Genomic DNA, 21,251 nt, shown 5'->3' with positions numbered 1-21,251 from the left:
GCCCATCAGCATTCCCTCTATCCCCCGGGTGAGAGAGCCTGTTTTGGGAGACCAAGGAGAGCAAGGATGACCAGGAAAGTGTGGTCCTCCATGGCGAGTCCACAGCCTCGCCAGTACAGGGCTGGGGATGTAATATTCGCCAAACTAAGTGCTATCGGCACTTGCCAACACACATTGGTGAACTCCCAGAGGGAACGCAGAAGCCTTCAGCAAAGAACTATCCTGCTTTTTCTTTGGCACACATGAAACTGCATTTTGGTCCCAAAGGTCTTTTCCCATGTAATGAGTAAAAACAGAACTTTAGAAAGTCCAGCAAACGAAAAGGATGCCATGGAGGATTGGGGGAATTAGAAAATAACGCAGAAAGCCTTGCACACCCCGTGCCCATCTGGCATTCCCTCTCTGCCCCCGGTCAGACAGCCTGTTTAGGGTGACCAAGGATGGGCAAGGATGACCAGGAAAGTGTGGTCCTCCATGGCGAGTCCACAGCCTCGCCAGTACAGGGCTGGGGATGTAGTATTCGCCAAACTAAGTGCTATCGGCACTTGCCAACACACATTGGTGAACTCCCAGAGGGAACGCAGAAGCCTTCAGCAAAGGACTATCCTGTTTTTTTCTTTGGCACACATGAAACTGCATTTTGGTCCCAAAGATCTTTTCGCATATAATGAGTAAAAACAGAAGTTTAGAAAGTCCAACAAACGAAAAGAATGTCATGGATGATTGGGGGAAGTAGAAAATAACCCAGCAAGCCGTGCACACCCTGTGTCCTTCTGGCATTCCCTTATGCCCCCGGTCAGACAGCCTGTTTTGGGTGACCAAGTATGAGCGGGGATGTCCTGGAAAGTGTAGTTCTGCATGGGGAGCCCACAGCCTCGACAGTACGAGGCAGGTGATGTCGTATTTGGCACACTAAGCGCTATGGGCACAGGCCAACACACCCTGGTGAGCTCCCAGAGGGAGCGGAGAACGCCCCAGCAAAGGATTATTCTGTTTTTTTCTTTGGCACACACGAAACTGCATTTGTGGTCCCAAATATCTTTTCCCAGATAATGAATAAAAAGACAAGTTGGGAAAGTCTAGTAATGAAAAGGATCTAATGGAGGATTGTGGGCAGTCGAAAATAACCCAGCAAGCCATGCACACCTTGCGCCCATCAGCATTCCCTCTATCCCCCGGGTGAGAGAGCCTGTTTTGGGAGACCAAGGAGAGCAAGGATGACCAGGAAAGTGTGGTCCTCCATGGCGAGTCCACAGCCTCGCCAGTACAGGGCTGGGGATGTAGTATTCGCCAAACTAAGTGCTATCGGCACTTGCCAACACACATTGGTGAACTCCCAGAGGGAACGCAGAAGCCTCCAGCAAAGGACTATCCTGTTTTTTTCTTTAGCACACATGCAACTGCATTTTGGTCCCAAAGATCTTTTCCCATATAATGAGTAAAAACAGAACTTTAGAAAGTCCAACAAACGAAAAGGATGCCATGGAGGATTGGGGGAATTAGAAAATAACGCAGAAAGCCTTGCACACCCCGTGCCCATCAGGCATTCCCTCAATGACCCCGGTCAGACAGCCTGTTTGGGCAGACCATGGATGAGCAAGGATGACCAGGAAAGTGTGGTCCTCCATGCGAGTCCACAGCCTCGCCAGTACAGGGCTGGGGATGTAGTATTCGCCAAACTAAGTGCTATCGGCACTTGCCAACACACATTGGTGAACTCCCAGAGGGAACGCAGAAGCCTTCAGCAAAGGACTATCCTGCATTTTCTTTGGCACACATGAAACTGCATTTTGGTCCCAAAGACCTTTTCGCATATAATGAGTAAAAACAGAAGTTTAGAAAGTCCAACAAACGAAAAGAATGTCATAGATGATTGGGGGAAGTAGAAAATAACCCAGCAAGCCGTGCACACCCTGTGTCCTTCTGGCATTCCCTTATGCCCCCGGTCAGACAGCCTGTTTGGGGTGACCAAGTATGAGCGGGGATGTCCCGGAAAGTGTGGTTCTGCATGGGGTGTCCAAAGCCTCGACAGTACGAGGCAGGTGATGTGGTATTTGGCACACGAAGCGCTATCGGCACTGGCCAACACACCCTGGTGAGCTCCCAGAGGGAGCGGAGAACGCCCCAGCAAAGGATTATTCTGTTTTTTTCTTTGGCACACACGAAACTGCATTTGTGGTCCCAAATATCTTTTCCCAGATAATGAATAAAAAGACAAGTTGGGAAAGTCTAGTAATGAAAAGGATCTAATGGAGGATTGTGGGCAGTCGAAAATAACCCAGCAAGCCATGCACACCTTGGGCCCATCAGCATTCCCTCTATCCCCCGGGTGAGAGAGCCTGTTTTGGGAGACCAAGGAGAGCAAGGATGACCAGGAAAGTGTGGTCCTCCATGGGGAGTCCACAGCCTCGCCAGTACAGGGCTGGGGATGTAGTATTCGCCAAACTAAGTGCTATCGGCACTTGCCAACACACATTGGTGAACTCCCAGAGGTAACGCAGAAGCCTTCAGCAAAGGACTATCCTGCTTTTTCTTTGGCACACATGAAACTGCATTTTGGTCCCAAAGGTCTTTTCCCATGTAATGAGTAAAAACAGAACTTTAGAAAGTCCAACAAACGAAAAGGATGCCATGTAGGATTGGGGAAATAGAAAATAACGCAGAAAACCTTGCACACCCCGTGCCCATCTGGCATTCCCTCTCTGCCCCCGGTCAGACAGCCTGTTTAGGGTGACCAAGGATGGGCAAGGATGACCAGGAAAGTGTGGTCCTCCATGGCGAGTCCACAGCCTCGCCAGTACAGGGCTGGGGATGTAGTATTCGCCAAACTAAGTGCTATCGGCACTTGCCAACACACATTGGTGAACTCCCAGAGGGAACGCAGAAGCCTTCAGCAAAGGACTATCCTGTTTTTTTCTTTGGCACACATGAAACTGCATTTTGGTCCCAAAGATCTTTTCGCATATAATGAGTAAAAACAGAAGTTTAGAAAGTCCAACAAACGAAAAGAATGTCATGGATGATTGGGGGAAGTAGAAAATAACCCAGCAAGCCGTGCACACCCTGTGTCCTTCTGGCATTCCCTTATGCCCCCGGTCAGACAGCCTGTTTGGGGTGACCAAGTATGAGCGGGGATGTCCTGGAAAGTGTGGTTCTGCATGGGGTGTCCAAAGCCTCGACAGTAAGAGGCAGGTGCTGTGGTATTTGGGACACGAAGCGCTATCAGCACTGGCCAACACACCCTGGTGAGCTCCCAGAGGGAGCGGAGAACGCCCCAGCAAAGGATTATTCTGTTTTTTCCTTTGGCACACACGAAACTGCATTTGTGGTCCCAAATATCTTTTCCCAGATAATGAATGAAAAGACAAGTTGGGAAAGTCTAGTAATGAAAAGGATCTAATGGAGGATTGTGGGCAGTCGAAAATAACCCAGCAAGCCATGCACACCTTGCGCCCATCAGCATTCCCTCTATCCCCCGGGTGAGAGAGCCTGTTTTGGGAGACCAAGGAGAGCAAGGATGACCAGGAAAGTGTGGTCCTCCATGGCGAGTCCACAGCCTCGCCAGTACAGGGCTGGGGATGTAATATTCGCCAAACTAAGTGCTATCGGCACTTGCCAACACACATTGGTGAACTCCCAGAGGGAACGCAGAAGCCTTCAGCAAAGAACTATCCTGCTTTTTCTTTGGCACACATGAAACTGCATTTTGGTCCCAAAGGTCTTTTCCCATGTAATGAGTAAAAACAGAACTTTAGAAAGTCCAGCAAACGAAAAGGATGCCATGGAGGATTGGGGGAATTAGAAAATAACGCAGAAAGCCTTGCACACCCCGTGCCCATCTGGCATTCCCTCTCTGCCCCCGGTCAGACAGCCTGTTTAGGGTGACCAAGGATGGGCAAGGATGACCAGGAAAGTGTGGTCCTCCATGGCGAGTCCACAGCCTCGCCAGTACAGGGCTGGGGATGTAGTATTCGCCAAACTAAGTGCTATCGGCACTTGCCAACACACATTGGTGAACTCCCAGAGGGAACGCAGAAGCCTTCAGCAAAGGACTATCCTGTTTTTTTCTTTGGCACACATGAAACTGCATTTTGGTCCCAAAGATCTTTTCGCATATAATGAGTAAAAACAGAAGTTTAGAAAGTCCAACAAACGAAAAGAATGTCATGGATGATTGGGGGAAGTAGAAAATAACCCAGCAAGCCGTGCACACCCTGTGTCCTTCTGGCATTCCCTTATGCCCCCGGTCAGACAGCCTGTTTTGGGTGACCAAGTATGAGCGGGGATGTCCTGGAAAGTGTAGTTCTGCATGGGGTGCCCACAGCCTCGACAGTACGAGGCAGGTGATGTCGTATTTGGCACACTAAGCGCTATGGGCACAGGCCAACACACCGTGGTGAGCTCCCAGAGGGAGCGGAGAACGCCCCAGCAAAGGATTATTCTGTTTTTTTCTTTGGCACACACGAAACTGCATTTGTGGTCCCAAATATCTTTTCCCAGATAATGAATAAAAAGACAAGTTGGGAAAGTCTAGTAATGAAAAGGATCTAATGGAGGATTGTGGGCAGTCGAAAATAACCCAGCAAGCCATGCACACCTTGCGCCCATCAGCATTCCCTCTATCCCCCGGGTGAGAGAGCCTGTTTTGGGAGACCAAGGAGAGCAAGGATGACCAGGAAAGTGTGGTCCTCCATGGCGAGTCCACAGCCTCGCCAGTACAGGGCTGGGGATGTAGTATTCGCCAAACTAAGTGCTATCGGCACTTGCCAACACACATTGGTGAACTCCCAGAGGGAACGCAGAAGCCTCCAGCAAAGGACTATCCTGTTTTTTTCTTTAGCACACATGCAACTGCATTTTGGTCCCAAAGATCTTTTCCCATATAATGAGTAAAAACAGAACTTTAGAAAGTCCAACAAACGAAAAGGATGCCATGGAGGATTGGGGGAATTAGAAAATAACGCAGAAAGCCTTGCACACCCCGTGCCCATCAGGCATTCCCTCAATGCCCCCGGTCAGACAGCCTGTTTGGGCAGACCATGGATGAGCAAGGATGACCAGGAAAGTGTGGTCCTCCATGCGAGTCTACAGCCTCGCCAGTACAGGGCTGGGGATGTAGTATTCGCCAAACTAAGTGCTATCGGCACTTGCCAACACACATTGGTGAACTCCCAGAGGGAACGCAGAAGCCTTCAGCAAAGGACTATCCTGCATTTTCTTTGGCACACATGAAACTGCATTTTGGTCCCAAAGACCTTTTCGCATATAATGAGTAAAAACAGAAGTTTAGAAAGTCCAACAAACGAAAAGAATGTCATGGATGATTGGGGGAAGTAGAAAATAACCCAGCAAGCCGTGCACACCCTGTGTCCTTCTGGCATTCCCTTATGCCCCCGGTCAGACAGCCTGTTTGGGGTGACCAAGTATGAGCGGGGATGTCCTGGAAAGTGTGGTTCTGCATGGGGTGTCCAAAGCCTCGACAGTACGAGGCAGGTGCTGTGGTATTTGGCACATGAAGCGCTATCAGCATTGGCCAACACAAACTGGTGAGCTCCCAGAGGGAGCGGAGAACGCCCCAGCAAAGGATTATTCTGTTTTTTTTCTTTGGCACACACGAAACTGCATTTGTGGTCCCAAATATCTTTTCCCAGATAATAAATAAAAAGACAAGTTGGGAAAGTCTAGTAATGAAAAGGATCTAATGGAGGATTGTGGGCAGTCGAAAATAACCCAGCAAGCCATGCACACCTTGCGCCCATCAGCATTCCCTCTATCCCCCGGGTGAGAGAGCCTGTTTTGGGAGACCAGGGGAGCAAGGATGACCAGGAAAGTGTGGTCCTCCATGGCGAGTCCACAGCCTCGCCAGTACAGGGCTGGGGATGTAGTATTCGCCAAACTAAGTGCTATCGGCACTTGCCAACACACATTGGTGAACTCCCAGAGGGAACGCAGAAGCCTTCAGCAAAGGACTATCCTGCTTTTTCTTTGGCACACAAGAAACTGCATTTTGGTCCCAAAGGTCTTTTCCCATGTAATGAGTAAAAACAGAACTTTAGAAAGTCCAACAAACGAAAAGGATGCCATGGAGGATTGGGGGAAGTAGAAAATAACGCAGAAAGCCTTGCACACCCTGTGCCCATCAGGCATTCCCTCTCTGCCCCCGGTCAGACAGCCTGTTTGGGAAGACCATGGATGAGCAAGGTTGTCCAGGAAAGTGTGGTCCTCCATGCGAGTCCACAGCCCCGCCAGTACAGGGCTGGGGATGTAGTATTCGCCAAACTAAGTGCTATCGGCACTTGCCAACACACATTGGTGAACTCCCAGAGGGAACGCAGAAGCCACCAGCAAAGGACTATCCTGTTTTTTTCTTTGGCACACATGAAACTGCATTTTGGTCCCAAAGACCTTTTCGCATATAATGAGTAAAAACAGAAGTTTAGAAAGTCCAACAAACGAAAAGAATGTCATGGATGATTGGGGGAAGTAGAAAATAACCCAGCAAGCCGTGCACACCCTGTGTCCTTCTGGCATTCCCTTATGCCCCCGGTCAGACAGCCTGTTTGGGGTGACCAAGTATGAGCGGGGATGTCCCGGAAAGTGTGGTTCTGCATGGGGTGTCCAAAGCCTCGACAGTACGAGGCAGGTGATGTGGTATTTGGCACACGAAGCACTATCGCCACTGGCCAACACACCCTGGTGAGCTCCCAGAGGGAGCGGAGAACGCCCCAGCAAAGGATTATTCTGTTTTTTTCTTTGGCACACACGAAACTGCATTTGTGGTCCCAAATATCTTTTCCCAGATAATGAATAAAAAGACAAGTTGGGAAAGTCTAGTAATGAAAAGGATCTAATGGAGGATTGTGGGCAGTCGAAAATAACCCAGCAAGCCATGCACACCTTGGGCCCATCAGCATTCCCTCTATCCCCCGGGTCAGAGAGCCTGTTTTGGGAGACCAAGGAGAGCAAGGATGACCAGGAAAGTGTGGTCCTCCATGGGGAGTCCACAGCCTCGCCAGTACAGGGCTGGGGATGTAGTATTCGCCAAACTAAGTGCTATCGGCACTTGCCAACACACATTGGTGAACTCCCAGAGGGAACGCAGAAGCCTTCAGCAAAGAACTATCCTGCTTTTTCTTTGGCACACATGAAACTGCATTTTGGTCCCAAAGGTCTTTTCCCATGTAATGAGTAAAAACAGAACTTCAGAAAGTCCAACAAACGAAAAGGATGCCATGGAGGATTGGGGGAAGTAGAAAATAACGCAGAAAGCCTTGCACACCCCGTGCCCATCTGGCATTCCCTCTCTGCCCCCGGTCAGACAGCCTGTTTAGGGTGACCAAGGATGGGCAAGGATGACCAGGAAAGTGTGGTCCTCCATGGCGAGTCCACAGCCTCGCCAGTACAGGGCTGGGGATGTAGTATTCGCCAAACTAAGTGCTATCGGCACTTGCCAACACACATTGGTGAACTCCCAGAGGGAACGCAGAAGCCTTCAGCAAAGGACTATCCTGTTTTTTTCTTTGGCACACATGAAACTGCATTTTGGTCCCAAAGATCTTTTCGCATATAATGAGTAAAAACAGAAGTTTAGAAAGTCCAACAAACGAAAAGAATGTCATGGATGATTGGGGGAAGTAGAAAATAACCCAGCTAGCCGTGCACCCCTGTGTCCTTCTGGCATTCCCTTATGCCGCCGGTCAGATAGCCTGTTTTGGGTGACCAAGTATGAGCGGGGATGTTCTGGAAAGTGTGGTTCTGCATGGGGTGCCCTCAGCCTCGACAGTACGAGGCAGGTGATGTGGTATTTGGCACACTAAGCGCTATGGGCACTGGCCAACACACCCTGGTGAGCTCCCAGAGGGAGCGGAGAACGCCCCAGCAAAGGATTATTCTGTATTTTTCTTTGGCACACACGAAACTGCATTTGTGGTCCCAAATATCTTTTCCCAGATAATGAATAAAAAGACAAGTTTGGAAAGTCTAGTAATGAAAAGGATCTAATGGAGGATTGTGGGCAGTCGAAAATAACCCAGCAAGCCATGCACACCTTGCGCCCATCAGCATTCCCTCTATCCCCCGGGTGAGAGAGCCTGTTTTGGGAGACCAAGGAGAGCAAGGATGACCAGGAAAGTGTGGTCCTCCATGGCGAGTCCACAGCCTCGCCATTACAGGGCTGGGGATGTAGTATTCGCCAAACTAAGTGCTATCGGCACTTGCCAACACACATTGGTGAACTCCCAGAGGGAACGCAGAAGCCTCCAGCAAAGGACTATCCTGTTTTTTTCTTTAGCACACATGCAGCTGCATTTTGGTCCCAAAGATCTTTTCCCATATAATGAGTAAAAACAGAACTTTAGAAAGTCCAACAAATGAAAAGGATGCCATGGAGGATTGGGGGAATTAGAAAATAACGCAGAAAGCCTTGCACACCCCATGCCTATCAGGCATTCCCTCAATGCCCCCGGTCAGACAGCCTGTTTGGGCAGACCATGGATGAGCAAGGATGACCAGGAAAGTGTGGTCCTCCATGCGAGTCCACAGCCTCGCCAGTACAGGGCTGGGGATGTAGTATTCGCCAAACTAAGTGCTATCGGCACTTGCCAACACACATTGGTGAACTCCCAGAGGGAACGCAGAAGCCTTCAGCAAAGGACTATCCTGCATTTTCTTTGGCACACATGAAACTGCATTTTGGTCCCAAAGGTCTTTTCCCATGTAATGAGTAAAAACAGAACTTTAAAATGTCCAACAAACGAAAAGGATGTCATGGAGGATTGGGGCAAGTAGAAAATAACGCAGCAAGCCTTGCACACCCCGTGCCCATCTGGCATTCCCTTATGCCCCCGGTCAGACAGCCTGTTTGGGGTGACCAAGTATGAGCAAGGTTGTCCAGGAATGTGTGGTCCTCCATGGGGTGTCCACAGCCTCGACAGTACGAGGCAGGTGATGTGGTATTTGGCACACTAAGCGCTATAGGCTCTGGCCAACACACCCTGGTGAACTCCCAGAGGGAGCGGAGAACGCCCCAGCAAAGGATTATTCTGTTTTTTTTCTTTGGCACACACGAAACTGCATTTGTGGTCCCAAATATCTTTTCCCAGATAATGAATAAAAAGACAAGTTGGGAAAGTCTAGTAATGAAAAGGATCTAATGGAGGATTGTGGGCAGTCGAAAATAACCCAGCAAGCCATGCACACCTTGCGCCCATCAGCATTCCCTCTATCCCCCGGGTGAGAGAGCCTGTTTTGGGAGACCAGGGGAGCAAGGATGACCAGGAAAGTGTGGTCCTCCATGGCGAGTCCACAGCCTCGCCAGTACAGGGCTGGGGATGTAGTATTCGCCAAACTAAGTGCTATCGGCACTTGCCAACACACATTGGTGAACTCCCAGAGGGAACGCAGAAGCCTTCAGCAAAGGACTATCCTGCTTTTTCTTTGGCACACATGAAACTGCATTTTGGTCCCAAAGGTCTTTTCCCATGTAATGAGTAAAAACAGAACTTTAGAAAGTCCAACAAACGAAAAGGATGCCATGGAGGATTGGGGGAAGTAGAAAATAACGCAGAAAGCCTTTCACACCCCGTGCCCATCTGGCATTCCCTCTCTGCCCCCGGTCAGACAGCCTGTTTAGGGTGACCAAGGATGGGCAAGGATGACCAGGAAAGTGTGGTCCTCCATGGCGAGTCCACAGCCTCGCCAGTACAGGGCTGGGGATGTAGTATTCGCCAAACTAAGTGCTATCGGCACTTGCCAACACACATTGGTGAACTCCCAGAGGGAACGCAGAAGCCTTCAGCAAAGGACTATCCTATTTTTTTCTTTGGCACACATGAAACTGCATTTTGGTCCCAAAGATCTTTTCGCATATAATGAGTAAAAACAGAAGTTTAGAAAGTCCAACAAACGAAAAGAATGTCATGGATGATTGGGGGAAGTAGAAAATAACCCAGCAAGCCGTGCACACCCTGTGTCCTTCTGGCATTCCCTTATGCCCCCGGTCAGATAGCCTGTTTTGGGTGACCAAGTATGAGCGGGGATGTCCTGGAAAGTGTGGTTCTGCATGGGGTGCCCTCAGCCTCGACAGTACGAGGCAGGTGATGTGGTATTTGGCACACTAAGCGCTATGGGCACTGGCCAACACACCCTGGTGAGCTCCCAGAGGGAGCGGAGAACGCCCCAGCAAAGGATTATTCTGTTTTTTTCTTTGGCACACACGAAACTGCATTTGTGGTCCCAAATATCTTTTCCCAGATAATGAATAAAAAGACAAGTTGGGAAAGTCTAGTAATGAAAAGGATCTAATGGAGGATTGTGGGCAGTCGAAAATAACCCAGCAAGCCATGCACACCTTGCGCCCATCAGCATTCCCTCTATCCCCCGGGTGAGAGAGCCTGTTTTGGGAGACCAAGGAGAGCAAGGATGACCAGGAAAGTGTGGTCCTCCATGGCGAGTCCACAGCCTCGCCAGTACAGGGCTGGGGATGTAGTATTCGCCAAACTAAGTGCTATCGGCACTTGCCAACACACATTGGTGAACTCCCAGAGGGAACGCAGAAGCCTCCAGCAAAGGACTATCCTGTTTTGTTCTTTAGCACACATGCAACTGCATTTTGGTCCCAAAGATCTTTTCCCATATAATGAGTAAAAACAGAACTTTAGAAAGTCCAACAAATGAAAAGGATGCCATGGAGGATTGGGGGAATTAGAAAATAACGCAGAAAGCCTTGCACACCCCGTGCCTATCAGGCATTCCCTCAAGGCCCCCGGTCAGACAGCCTGTTTGGGCAGACCATGGATGAGCAAGGATGACCAGGAAAGTGTGGTCCTCCATGCGAGTCCACAGCCTCGCCAGTACAGGGCTGGGGATGTAGTATTCGCCAAACTAAGTGCTATCGGCACTTGCCAACACACATTGGTGAACTCCCAGAGGGAACGCAGAAGCCTTCAGCAAAGGACTATCCTGCATTTTCTTTGGCACACATGAAACTGCATTTTGGTCCCAAAGGTCTTTTCCCATGTAATGAGTAAAAACAGAACTTTAAAAAGTCCAACAAACGAAAAGGATGTCATGGAGGATTGGGGGAAGTAGAAAATAACGCAGCAAGCCTTGCACACCCCGTGCCCATCTGGCATTCCCTTATGCCCCCGGTCAGACAGCCTGTTTGGGGTGACCAAGTATGAGCAAGGTTGTCCAGGAATGTGTGGTCCTCCATGGGGTGTCCACGGCCTCGACAGTACGAGGCAGGTGATGTGGTATTTGGCACACTAAGCGCTATAGGCTCTGGCCAACACACCCTGGTGAACTCCCAGAGGGAGCGGAGAACGCCCCAGCAAAGGATTATTCTGTTTTTTTTCTTTGGCACACACGAAACTGCATTTGTGGTCCCAAATATCTTTTCCCAGATAATGAATAAAAAGACAAGTTGGGAAAGTCTAGTAATGAAAAGGATCTAATGGAGGATTGTGGGCAGTCGAAAATAACCCAGCAAGCCATGCACACCTTGCGCCCATCAGCATTCCCTCTATCCCCCGGGTGAGAGAGCCTGTTTTGGGAGACCAGGGGAGCAAGGATGACCAGGAAAGTGTGGTCCTCCATGGCGAGTCCACAGCCTCGCCAGTACAGGGCTGGGGATGTAGTATTCGCCAAACTAAGTGCTATCGGCACTTGCCAACACACATTGGTGAACTCCCAGAGGGAACGCAGAAGCCTTCAGCAAAGGACTATCCTGCTTTTTCTTTGGCACACATGAAACTGCATTTTGGTCCCAAAGGTCTTTTCCCATGTAATGAGTAAAAACAGAACTTTAGAAAGTCCAACAAACGAAAAGGATGCCATGGAGGATTGGGGGAAGTAGAAAATAACGCAGAAAGCCTTGCACACCCCGTGCCCATCTGGCATTCCCTCTCTGCCCCCGGTCAGACAGCCTGTTTGGGCAGACCATGGATGAGCAAGGTTGTCCAGGAAAGTGTGGTCCTCCATGCGAGTCCACAGCCTCGCCAGTACAGGGCTGGGGATGTAGTATTCGCCAAACTAAGTGCTATCGGCACTTGCCAACACACATTGGTGAACTCCCAGAGGGAACGCAGAAGCCTCCAGCAAAGGACTATCCTGTTTTTTTCTTTGGCACACATGAAACTGCATTTTGGTCCCAAAGACCTTTTCGCATATAATGAGTAAAAACAGAAGTTTAGAAAGTCCAACAAACGAAAAGAATGTCATGGATGATTGGGGGAAGTAGAAAATAACCCAGCAAGCCGTGCACACCCTGTGTCCTTCTGGCATTCCCTTATGCCCCCGGTCAGACAGCCTGTTTGGGGTGACCAAGTATGAGCGGGGATGTCCTGGAAAGTGTAGCTCTGCATGGGGTGTCCAAAGCCTCGACAGTACGAGGCAGGTGCTGTGGTATTTGGCACACGAAGCGCTATAGGCACTGGCCAACACACCCTGGTGAGCTCCCAGAGGGAGCGGAGAACGCCCCAGCAAAGGATTATTCTGTTTTTTTCTTTGGCACACACGAAACTGCATTTGTGGTCCCAAATATCTTTTCCCAGATAATGAATAAAAAGACAAGTTGGGAAAGTCTAGTAATGAAAAGGATCTAATGGAGGATTGTGGGCAGTCGAAAATAACCCAGCAAGCCATGCACACCTTGCGCCCATCAGCATTCCCTCTATCCCCCGGGTGAGAGAGCCTGTTTTGGGAGACCAAGGAGAGCAAGGATGACCAGGAAAGTGTGGTCCTCCATGGCGAGTCCACAGCCTCGCCAGTACAGGGCTGGGGATGTAGTATTCGCCAAACTAAGTGCTATCGGCACTTGCCAACACACATTGGTGAACTCCCAGAGGGAACGCAGAAGCCTTCAGCAAAGGACTATCCTGCTTTTTCTTTGGCACACATGAAACTGCATTTTGGTCCCAAAGGTCTTTTCCCATGTAATGAGTAAAAACAGAACTTTAGAAAGTCCAACAAACGAACAGGATGCCATGGAGGATTGGGGGAAGTAGAAAATAACGCAGCAAGCCTTGCACACCCCGTGCCCATCTGGCATTCCCTCTCTGCCACCGGTCAGACAGCCTGTTTGGGCATACCATGGATGAGCAAGGTTGTCCAGGAAAGTGTGGTCCTCCATGCGAGTCCACAGCCTCGCCAGTACAGGGCTGGGGATGTAGTATTCGCCAAACTAAGTGCTTTCGGCACTTGCCAACACACATTGGTGAACGCCCAGAGGGAACGCAGAAGCCTTCAGCAAAGGAATATCCTGCTTTTTCTTTGGCACACATGAAACTGCATTTTGGTCCCAAAGGTCTTTTCCCATGTAATGAGTAAAAACAGAACTTTAGAAAGTCCAACAAACGAAAAGGATGCCATGGAGGATTGGGGGAAGTAGAAAATAACGCAGAAAGCTTTGCACACCCCGTGCCCATCTGGCATTCCCTCTCTGCCCCCGGTCAGACAGCCTGTTTACGGTGACCAAGGATGGGCAAGGATGACCAGGAAAGTGTGGTCCTCCATGCGAGTCCACAGCCTCGCCAGTACAGGGCTGGGGATGTAGTATTCGCCAAACTAAGTGCTATCGGCACTTGCCAACACACATTGGTGAACTCCCAGAGGGAACGCAGAAGCCTCCAGCAAAGGACTATCTTCTTTTTTTCTTTGGCACACATGAAACTGCATTTTGGTCCCAAGGACCTTTTCGCATATAATGAGTAAAAACAGAAGTTTAGAAAGTCCAACAAACGAAAAGGATGCCATGGAGGATTGGGGGAAGTAGAAAATAACCCAGCAAGCCGTGCACACCCTGTGTCCTTCTGGCATCCCTTATGCCCCTGGTCAGACAGCCTGTTTGGGGTGACCAAGTATGAGCGGGGATGTCCCGGAAAGTGTGGTTCTGCATGGGGTGTCCAAAGCCTCGACAGTACGAGGCAGGTGATGTGGAATTTGGCACACGAAGCGCTATCGGCACTGGCCAACACACCCTGGTGAACTCCCAGAGGGAGCGGAGAACCATCCAGCAACGGATTATTCTGTTTTTTTCTTTGGCACACACGAAACTGCATTTGTGGTCCCAAATATCTTTTCCCAGATAATGAATAAAAAGACAAGTTGGGAAAGTCTAGTAATGAAAAGGATCTAATGGAAGATTGTGGGCAGTCGAAAATAACCCAGCAAGCCATGCACAACTTGCGCCCATCTGCATTCCCTCTATCCCCCGGTCAGACAGCCTGTTTGGGGTGACCAAGGATGAGCAAGGTTGTCCAGGAATGTGTGGTCCTCCATGGCGAGTCCACAGCCTCGCCAGTACAGGGCTGGGGATGTAGTATTCGCCAAACTAAGTGCTATCGGCACTTGCCAACACACATTGGTGAACACCCAGAGGGAACGCAGAAGCCTCGGGCAAAGGACTATCCTGTTTTTTTCTTTAGCACACATGAAACTGCATTTTGGTCCCAAAGATCTTTTCGCATATAATGAGTAAAAACAAAAGTTTAGAAAGTCCAACAAACGAAAAGGATGCCATGGAGGATTGGGGGAAGTAGAAAATAACGCAGCAAGCCTTGCACACCCCGTGCCCATCTGGCATTCCCTTATGCCCCCGGTCAGACAGCCAGTTTGGGGTGACCAAGTATGAGCAAGGTTGTCCAGGAATGTGTGGTCCTCCATGGGGTGTCCACAGCCTCGACAGTACGAGGCAGGTGATCTGGTATTTGGTACACTAAGCGCTATAGGCACTGGCCAACACACCCTGGTGAACTCCCAGAGGGAGCGGAGAACGCCCCAGCAAAGGATTATTCTGTTTTTTTTCTTTGGCACACACGAAACTGCATTTGTGGTCCCAAATACCTTTTCCCAGATAATGAATAAAAAGACAAGTTGGGAAAGTCTAGTAATGACAAGGATCTAATGGAGGATTGTGGGCAGTCAAAAATAACCCAGCAAGCCATGCACACCTTGCGCCCATCAGCATTCCCTCTATCCCCCGGGTGAGAGAGCCTGTTTTGGGAGACCAGGGGAGCAAGGATGACCAGGAAAGTGTGGTCCTCCATGGCGAGTCCACAGCCTCGCCAGTACAGGGCTGGGGATGTAGTATTCGCCAAACTAAGTGCTATCGGCACTTGCCAACACACATTGGTGAACTCCCAGAGGGAACGCAGAAGCCTCCAGCAAAGGACTATCCTGTTTTTTTCTTTGGCACACATGAAACTGCATTTTGGTCCCAAAGACCTTTTCGCATATAATGAGTAAAAACAGAAGTTTAGAAAGTCCAACAAACGAAAAGAATGTCATGGATGATTGGGGGAAGTAGAAAATACCGCAGCAAGCCTTGCACACCCCGTGCCCATCTGGCATTCCCTTATGCCCCCAGTCAGACAGCCTGTTTGGGGTGACCAAGTATGAGCGGGGATGTCCTGGAAAGTGTGGTTCTGCATGGGGTGTCCAAAGCCTCGACAGTACGAGGCAGGTGCTGTGGTATTTGGCACATGAAGCGCTATCAGCACTGGCCAACACACCCTGGTGAGCTCCCAGAGGGAGCGGAGAACGCCCCAGCAAAGGATTATTCTGTTTTTTTTCTTTGGCACACACGAAACTGCATTTGTGGTCCAAATATCTTTTCCCAGATAATGAATAAAAAGACAAGTTGGGAAAGTCTAGTAATGAAAAGGATCTAATGGAGGATTGTGGGCAGTCGAAAATAACCCAGCAAGCCATGCACACCTTGCGCCCATCAGCATTCCCTCTATCCCCCGGGTGAGAGAGCCTGTTTTGGGAGACCAGGGGAGCAAGGATGACCAGGAAAGTGTGGTCCTCCATGGCGAGTCCACAGCCTCGCCAGTACAGGGCTGGGGATGTAGTATTCGCCAAACTAAGTGCTATCGGCACTTGCCAACACACATTGGTGAACTCCCAGAGGGAACGCAGAAGCCTTCAGCAAAGGACTATCCTGCTTTTTCTTTGGCACACATGAAACTGCATTTTGGTCCCAAAGGTCTTTTCCCATGTAATGAGTAAAAACAGAACTTTAGAAAGTCCAACAAACGAAAAGGATGCCATGGAGGATTGGGGGAAGTAGAAAATAACGCAGAAAGCCTTGCACACCCCGTGCCCATCTGGCATTCCCTCTCTGCCCCCGGTCAGACAGCCTGTTTGGGCAGACCATGGATGAGCTAGGTTGTCCAGGAAAGTGTGGTCCTCCATGCGAGTCCACAGCCTCGCCAGTACAGGGCTGGGGATGTAGTATTCGCCAAACTAAGTGCTATCGGCACTTGCCAACACACATTGGTGAACTCCCAGAGGGAACGCAGAAGCCTCCAGCAAAGGACTATCCTGTTTTTTTCTTTGGCACACATGAAACTGCATTTTGGTCCCAAAGACCTTTTCGCATATAAGGAGTAAAAACAGAAGTTTAGAAAGTCCAACAAACGAAAAGAATGTCATGGATGATTGGGGGAAGTAGAAAATAACCCAGCAAGCCGTGCACACCCTGTGTCCTTCTGGCATTCCCTTATGCCCCCGGTCAGACAGCCTGTTTGGGGTGACCAAGTATGAGCGGGGATGTCCTGGAAAGTGTAGCTCTGCATGGGGTGTCCAAAGCCTCGACAGTACGAGGCAGGTGCTGTGGTATTTGGCACACGAAGCGCTATCGGCACTGGCCAACACACCCTGGTGAGCTCCCAGAGGGAGCGGAGAACGCCCCAGCAAAGGATTATTCTGTTTTTTTCTTTGGCACACACGAAACTGCATTTGTGGTCCCAAATATCTTTTCCCAGATAATGAATAAAAAGACAAGTTGGGAAAGTCTAGTAATGAAAAGGATCTAATGGAGGATTGTGGGCAGTCGAAAATAACCCAGCAAGCCATGCACACCTTGCGCCCATCAGCATTCCCTCTATCCCCCGGGTGAGAGAGCCTGTTTTGGGAGACCAAGGAGAGCAAGGATGACCAGGAAAGTGTGGTCCTCCATGGCGAGTCCACAGCCTCGCCAGTACAGGGCTGGGGATGTAGTATTCGCCAAACTAAGTGCTATCGGCACTTGCCAACACACATTGGTGAACTCCCAGAGGGAACGCAGAAGCCTTCAGCAAAGGACTATCCTGCTTTTTCTTTGGCACACATGAAACTGCATTTTGGTCCCAAAGGTCTTTTCCCATGTAATGAGTAAAAACAGAACTTTAGAAAGTCCAACAAACGAACAGGATGCCATGGAGGATTGGGGGAAGTAGAAAATAACGCAGCAAGCCTTGCACACCCCGTGCCCATCTGGCATTCCCTCTCTGCCCCCGGTCAGACAGCCTGTTTGGGCATACCATGGATGAGCAAGGTTGTCCAGGAAAGTGTGGTCCTCCATGCGAGTCCACAGCCTCGCCAGTACAGGGCTGGGGATGTAGTATTCGCCAAACTAAGTGCTATCGGCACTTGCCAACACACATTGGTGAACTCCCAGAGGGAACGCAGAAGCCTTCAGCAAAGGACTATCCTGCTTTTTCTTTGGCACACATGAAACTGCATTTTGGTCCCAAAGGTCTTTTCCCATGTAATGAGTAAAAACAGAACTTTAGAAAGTCCAACAAACGAAAAGGATGCCATGGAGGATTGGGGGAAGTAGAAAATAACGCAGAAAGCCTTGCACATCCCGTGCCCATCTGGCATTCCCTCTCTGCCCCCGGTCAGACAGCCTGTTTACGGTGACCAAGGATGGGCAAGGATGACCAGGAAAGTGTGGTCCTCCATGGCGAGTCCACAGCCTCGCCAGTACAGGGCTGGGGATGTAGTATTCGCCAAACTAAGTGCTATCGGCACTTGCCAACACACATTGGTGAACTCCCAGAGGGAACGCAGAAGCCTCCAGCAAAGGACTATCCTCTTTTTTTCTTTGGCACACATGAAACTGCATTTTGGTCCCAAGGACCTTTTCGCATATAATGAGTAAAAACAGAAGTTTAGAAAGTCCAACAAACGAAAAGGATGCCATGGAGGATTGGGGGAAGTAGAAAATAACCCAGCAAGCCGTGCACACCCTGTGTCCTTCTGGCATCCCTTATGCCCCCGGTCAGACAGCCTGTTTGGGGTGACCAAGTATGAGCGGGGATGTCCTGGAAAGTGTAGCTCTGCATGGGGTGTCCAAAGCCTCGACAGTACGAGGCAGGTGCTGTGGTATTTGGCACACGAAGCGCTATCGGCACTGGCCAACACACCCTGGTGAGCTCCCAGAGGGAGCGGAGAACGCCCCAGCAAAGGATTATTCTGTTTTTTTCTTTGGCACACACGAAACTGCATTTGTGGTCCCAAATATCTTTTCCCAGATAATGAATAAAAAGACAAGTTGGGAAAGTCTAGTAATGAAAAGGATCTAATGGAGGATTGTGGGCAGTCGAAAATAACCCAGCAAGCCATGCACACCTTGCGCCCATCAGCATTCCCTCTATCCCCCGGGTGAGAGAGCCTGTTTTGGGAGACCAAGGAGAGCAAGGATGACCAGGAAAGTGTGGTCCTCCATGGCGAGTCCACAGCCTCGCCAGTACAGGGCTGGGGATGTAGTATTCGCCAAACTAAGTGCTATCGGCACTTGCCAACACACATTGGTGAACTCCCAGAGGGAACGCAGAAGCCTTCAGCAAAGGACTATCCTGCTTTTTCTTTGGCACACATGAAACTGCATTTTGGTCCCAAAGGTCTTTTCCCATGTAATGAGTAAAAACAGAACTTTAGAAAGTCCAAGAAACGAACAGGATGCCATGGAGGATTGGGGGAAGTAGAAAATAACGCAGCAAGCCTTGCACACCCCGTGCCCATCTGGCATTCCCTCTCTGCCCCCGGTCAGACAGCCTGTTTGGGCATACCATGGATGAGCAAGGTTGTCCAGGAAAGTGTGGTCCTCCATGCGAGTCCACAGCCTCGCCAGTACAGGGCTGGGGATGTAGTATTCGCCAAACTAAGTGCTATCGGCACTTGCCAACACACATTGGTGAACTCCCAGAGGGAACGCAGAAGCCTTCAGCAAAGGACTATCCTGCTTTTTCTTTGGCACACATTTTGGTCCCAAAGGTCTTTTCCCATGTAATGAGTAAAAACAGAACTTTAGAAAGTCCAACAAACGAAAAGGATGCCATGGAGGATTGGGGGAAGTAGAAAATAACGCTGAAAGCCTTGCACACCCCGTGCCCATCTGGCATTCCCTCTCTGCCCCCGGTCAGACAGCCTGTTTACGGTGACCAAGGATGGGCAAGGATGACCAGGAAAGTGTGGTCCTCCATGGCGAGTCCACACCCTCGCCAGTACAGGGCTGGGGATGTAGTATTCGCCAAACTAAGTGCTATCGGCACTTGCCAACACACATTGGTGAACTCCCAGAGGGAACGCAGAAGCCTTCAGCAAAGGACTATCCTGCATTTTCTTTGGCACACATGAAACTGCATTTTGGTCCCAAAGGTCTTTTCCCATGTAATGAGTAAAAACAGAACTTTAAAAAGTCCAACAAACGAAAAGGATGTCATGGAGGATTGGGGGAAGTAGAAAATACCGCAGCAAGCCTTGCACACCCCGTGCCCATCTGGCATTCCCTTATGCCCCCAGTCAGACAGCCTGTTTGGGGTGACCAAGTATGAGCGGGGATGTCCTGGAAAGTGTGGTTCTGCATGGGGTGTCCAAAGCCTCGACAGTACGAGGCAGGTGCTGTGGTATTTGGCACATGAAGCGCTATCAGCACTGGCCAACACACCCTGGTGAGCTCCCAGAGGGAGCGGAGAACGCCCCAGCAAAGGATTATTCTGTTTTTTTTCTTTGGCACACACGAAACTGCATTTGTGGTCCAAATATCTTTTCCCAGATAATGAATAAAAAGACAAGTTGGGAAAGTCTAGTAATGAAAAGGATCTAATGGAGGATTGTGGGCAGTCGAAAATAACCCAGCAAGCCATGCACACCTTGCGCCCATCAGCATTCCCTCTATCCCCCGGGTGAGAGAGCCTGTTTTGGGAGACCAGGGGAGCAAGGATGACCAGGAAAGTGTGGTCCTCCATGGCGAGTCCACAGCCTCGCCAGTACAGGGCTGGGGATGTAGTATTCGCCAAACTAAGTGCTATCGGCACTTGCCAACACACATTGGTGAACTCCCAGAGGGAACGCAGAAGCCTTCAGCAAAGGACTATCCTGCTTTTTCTTTGGCACACATGAAACTGCATTTTGGTCCCAAAGGTCTTTTCCCATGTAATGAGTAAAAACAGAACTTTAGAAAGTCCAACAAACGAAAAGGATGCCATGGAGGATTGGGGGAAGTAGAAAATAACGCAGAAAGCCTTGCACACCCCGTGCCCATCTGGCATTCCCTCTCTGCCCCCGGTCAGACAGCCTGTTTGGGCAGACCATGGATGAGCTAGGTTGTCCAGGAAAGTGTGGTCCTCCATGCGAGTCCACAGCCTCGCCAGTACAGGGCTGGGGATGTAGTATTCGCCAAACTAAGTGCTATCGGCACTTGCCAACACACATTGGTGAACTCCCAGAGGGAACGCAGAAGCCTCCAGCAAAGGACTATCCTGTTTTTTTCTTTGGCACACATGAAACTGCATTTTGGTCCCAAAGACCTTTTCGCATATAATGAGTAAAAACAGAAGTTTAGAAAGTCCAACAAACGAAAAGAATGTCATGGATGATTGGGGGAAGTAGAAAATAACCCAGCAAGCCGTGCACACCCTGTGTCCTTCTGGCATTCCCTTATGCCCCCGGTCAGACAGCCTGTTTGGGGTGACCAAGTATGAGCGGGGATGTCCTGGAAAGTGTAGCTCTGCATGGGGTGTCCAAAGCCTCGACAGTACGAGGCAGGTGCTGTGGTATTTGGCACACGAAGCGCTATCGGCACTGGCCAACACACCCTGGTGAGCTCCCAGAGGGAGCGGAGAACGCCCCAGCAAAGGATTATTCTGTTTTTTTCTTTGGCACACACGAAACTGCATTTGTGGTCCCAAATATCTTTTCCCAGATAATGAATAAAAAGACAAGTTGGGAAAGTCTAGTAATGAAAAGGATCTAATGGAGGATTGTGGGCAGTCGAAAATAACCCAGCAAGCCATGCACACCTTGCGCCCATCAGCATTCCCTCTATCCCCCGGGTGAGAGAGCCTGTTTTGGGAGACCAAGGAGAGCAAGGATGACCAGGAAAGTGTGGTCCTCCATGGCGAGTCCACAGCCTCGCCAGTACAGGGCTGGGGATGTAGTATTCGCCAAACTAAGTGCTATCGGGACTTGCCAACACACATTGG

The 21,251-nt window shown here is 49.8% G+C and overlaps 1 pseudogene; it reads left to right on the top strand.

The window, feature by feature from the left end:
- The first annotated feature begins 921 nt into the window (after positions 1 to 921).
- Positions 922 to 21,251, top strand: part of LOC132223730 (OTU domain-containing protein 6A-like) — a 186,921-nt pseudogene continuing 166,591 nt past the window's right edge.

The sequence above is a fragment of the Myotis daubentonii genome, chromosome X (genome assembly GCF_963259705.1).
Source record: "Myotis daubentonii chromosome X, mMyoDau2.1, whole genome shotgun sequence".
NCBI classification, from domain to species: Eukaryota; Metazoa; Chordata; class Mammalia; order Chiroptera; family Vespertilionidae; genus Myotis; species Myotis daubentonii.
Note: the sequence above shows the minus strand (reverse complement) of the source record. Positions and strands in the feature narration are given on the sequence as shown.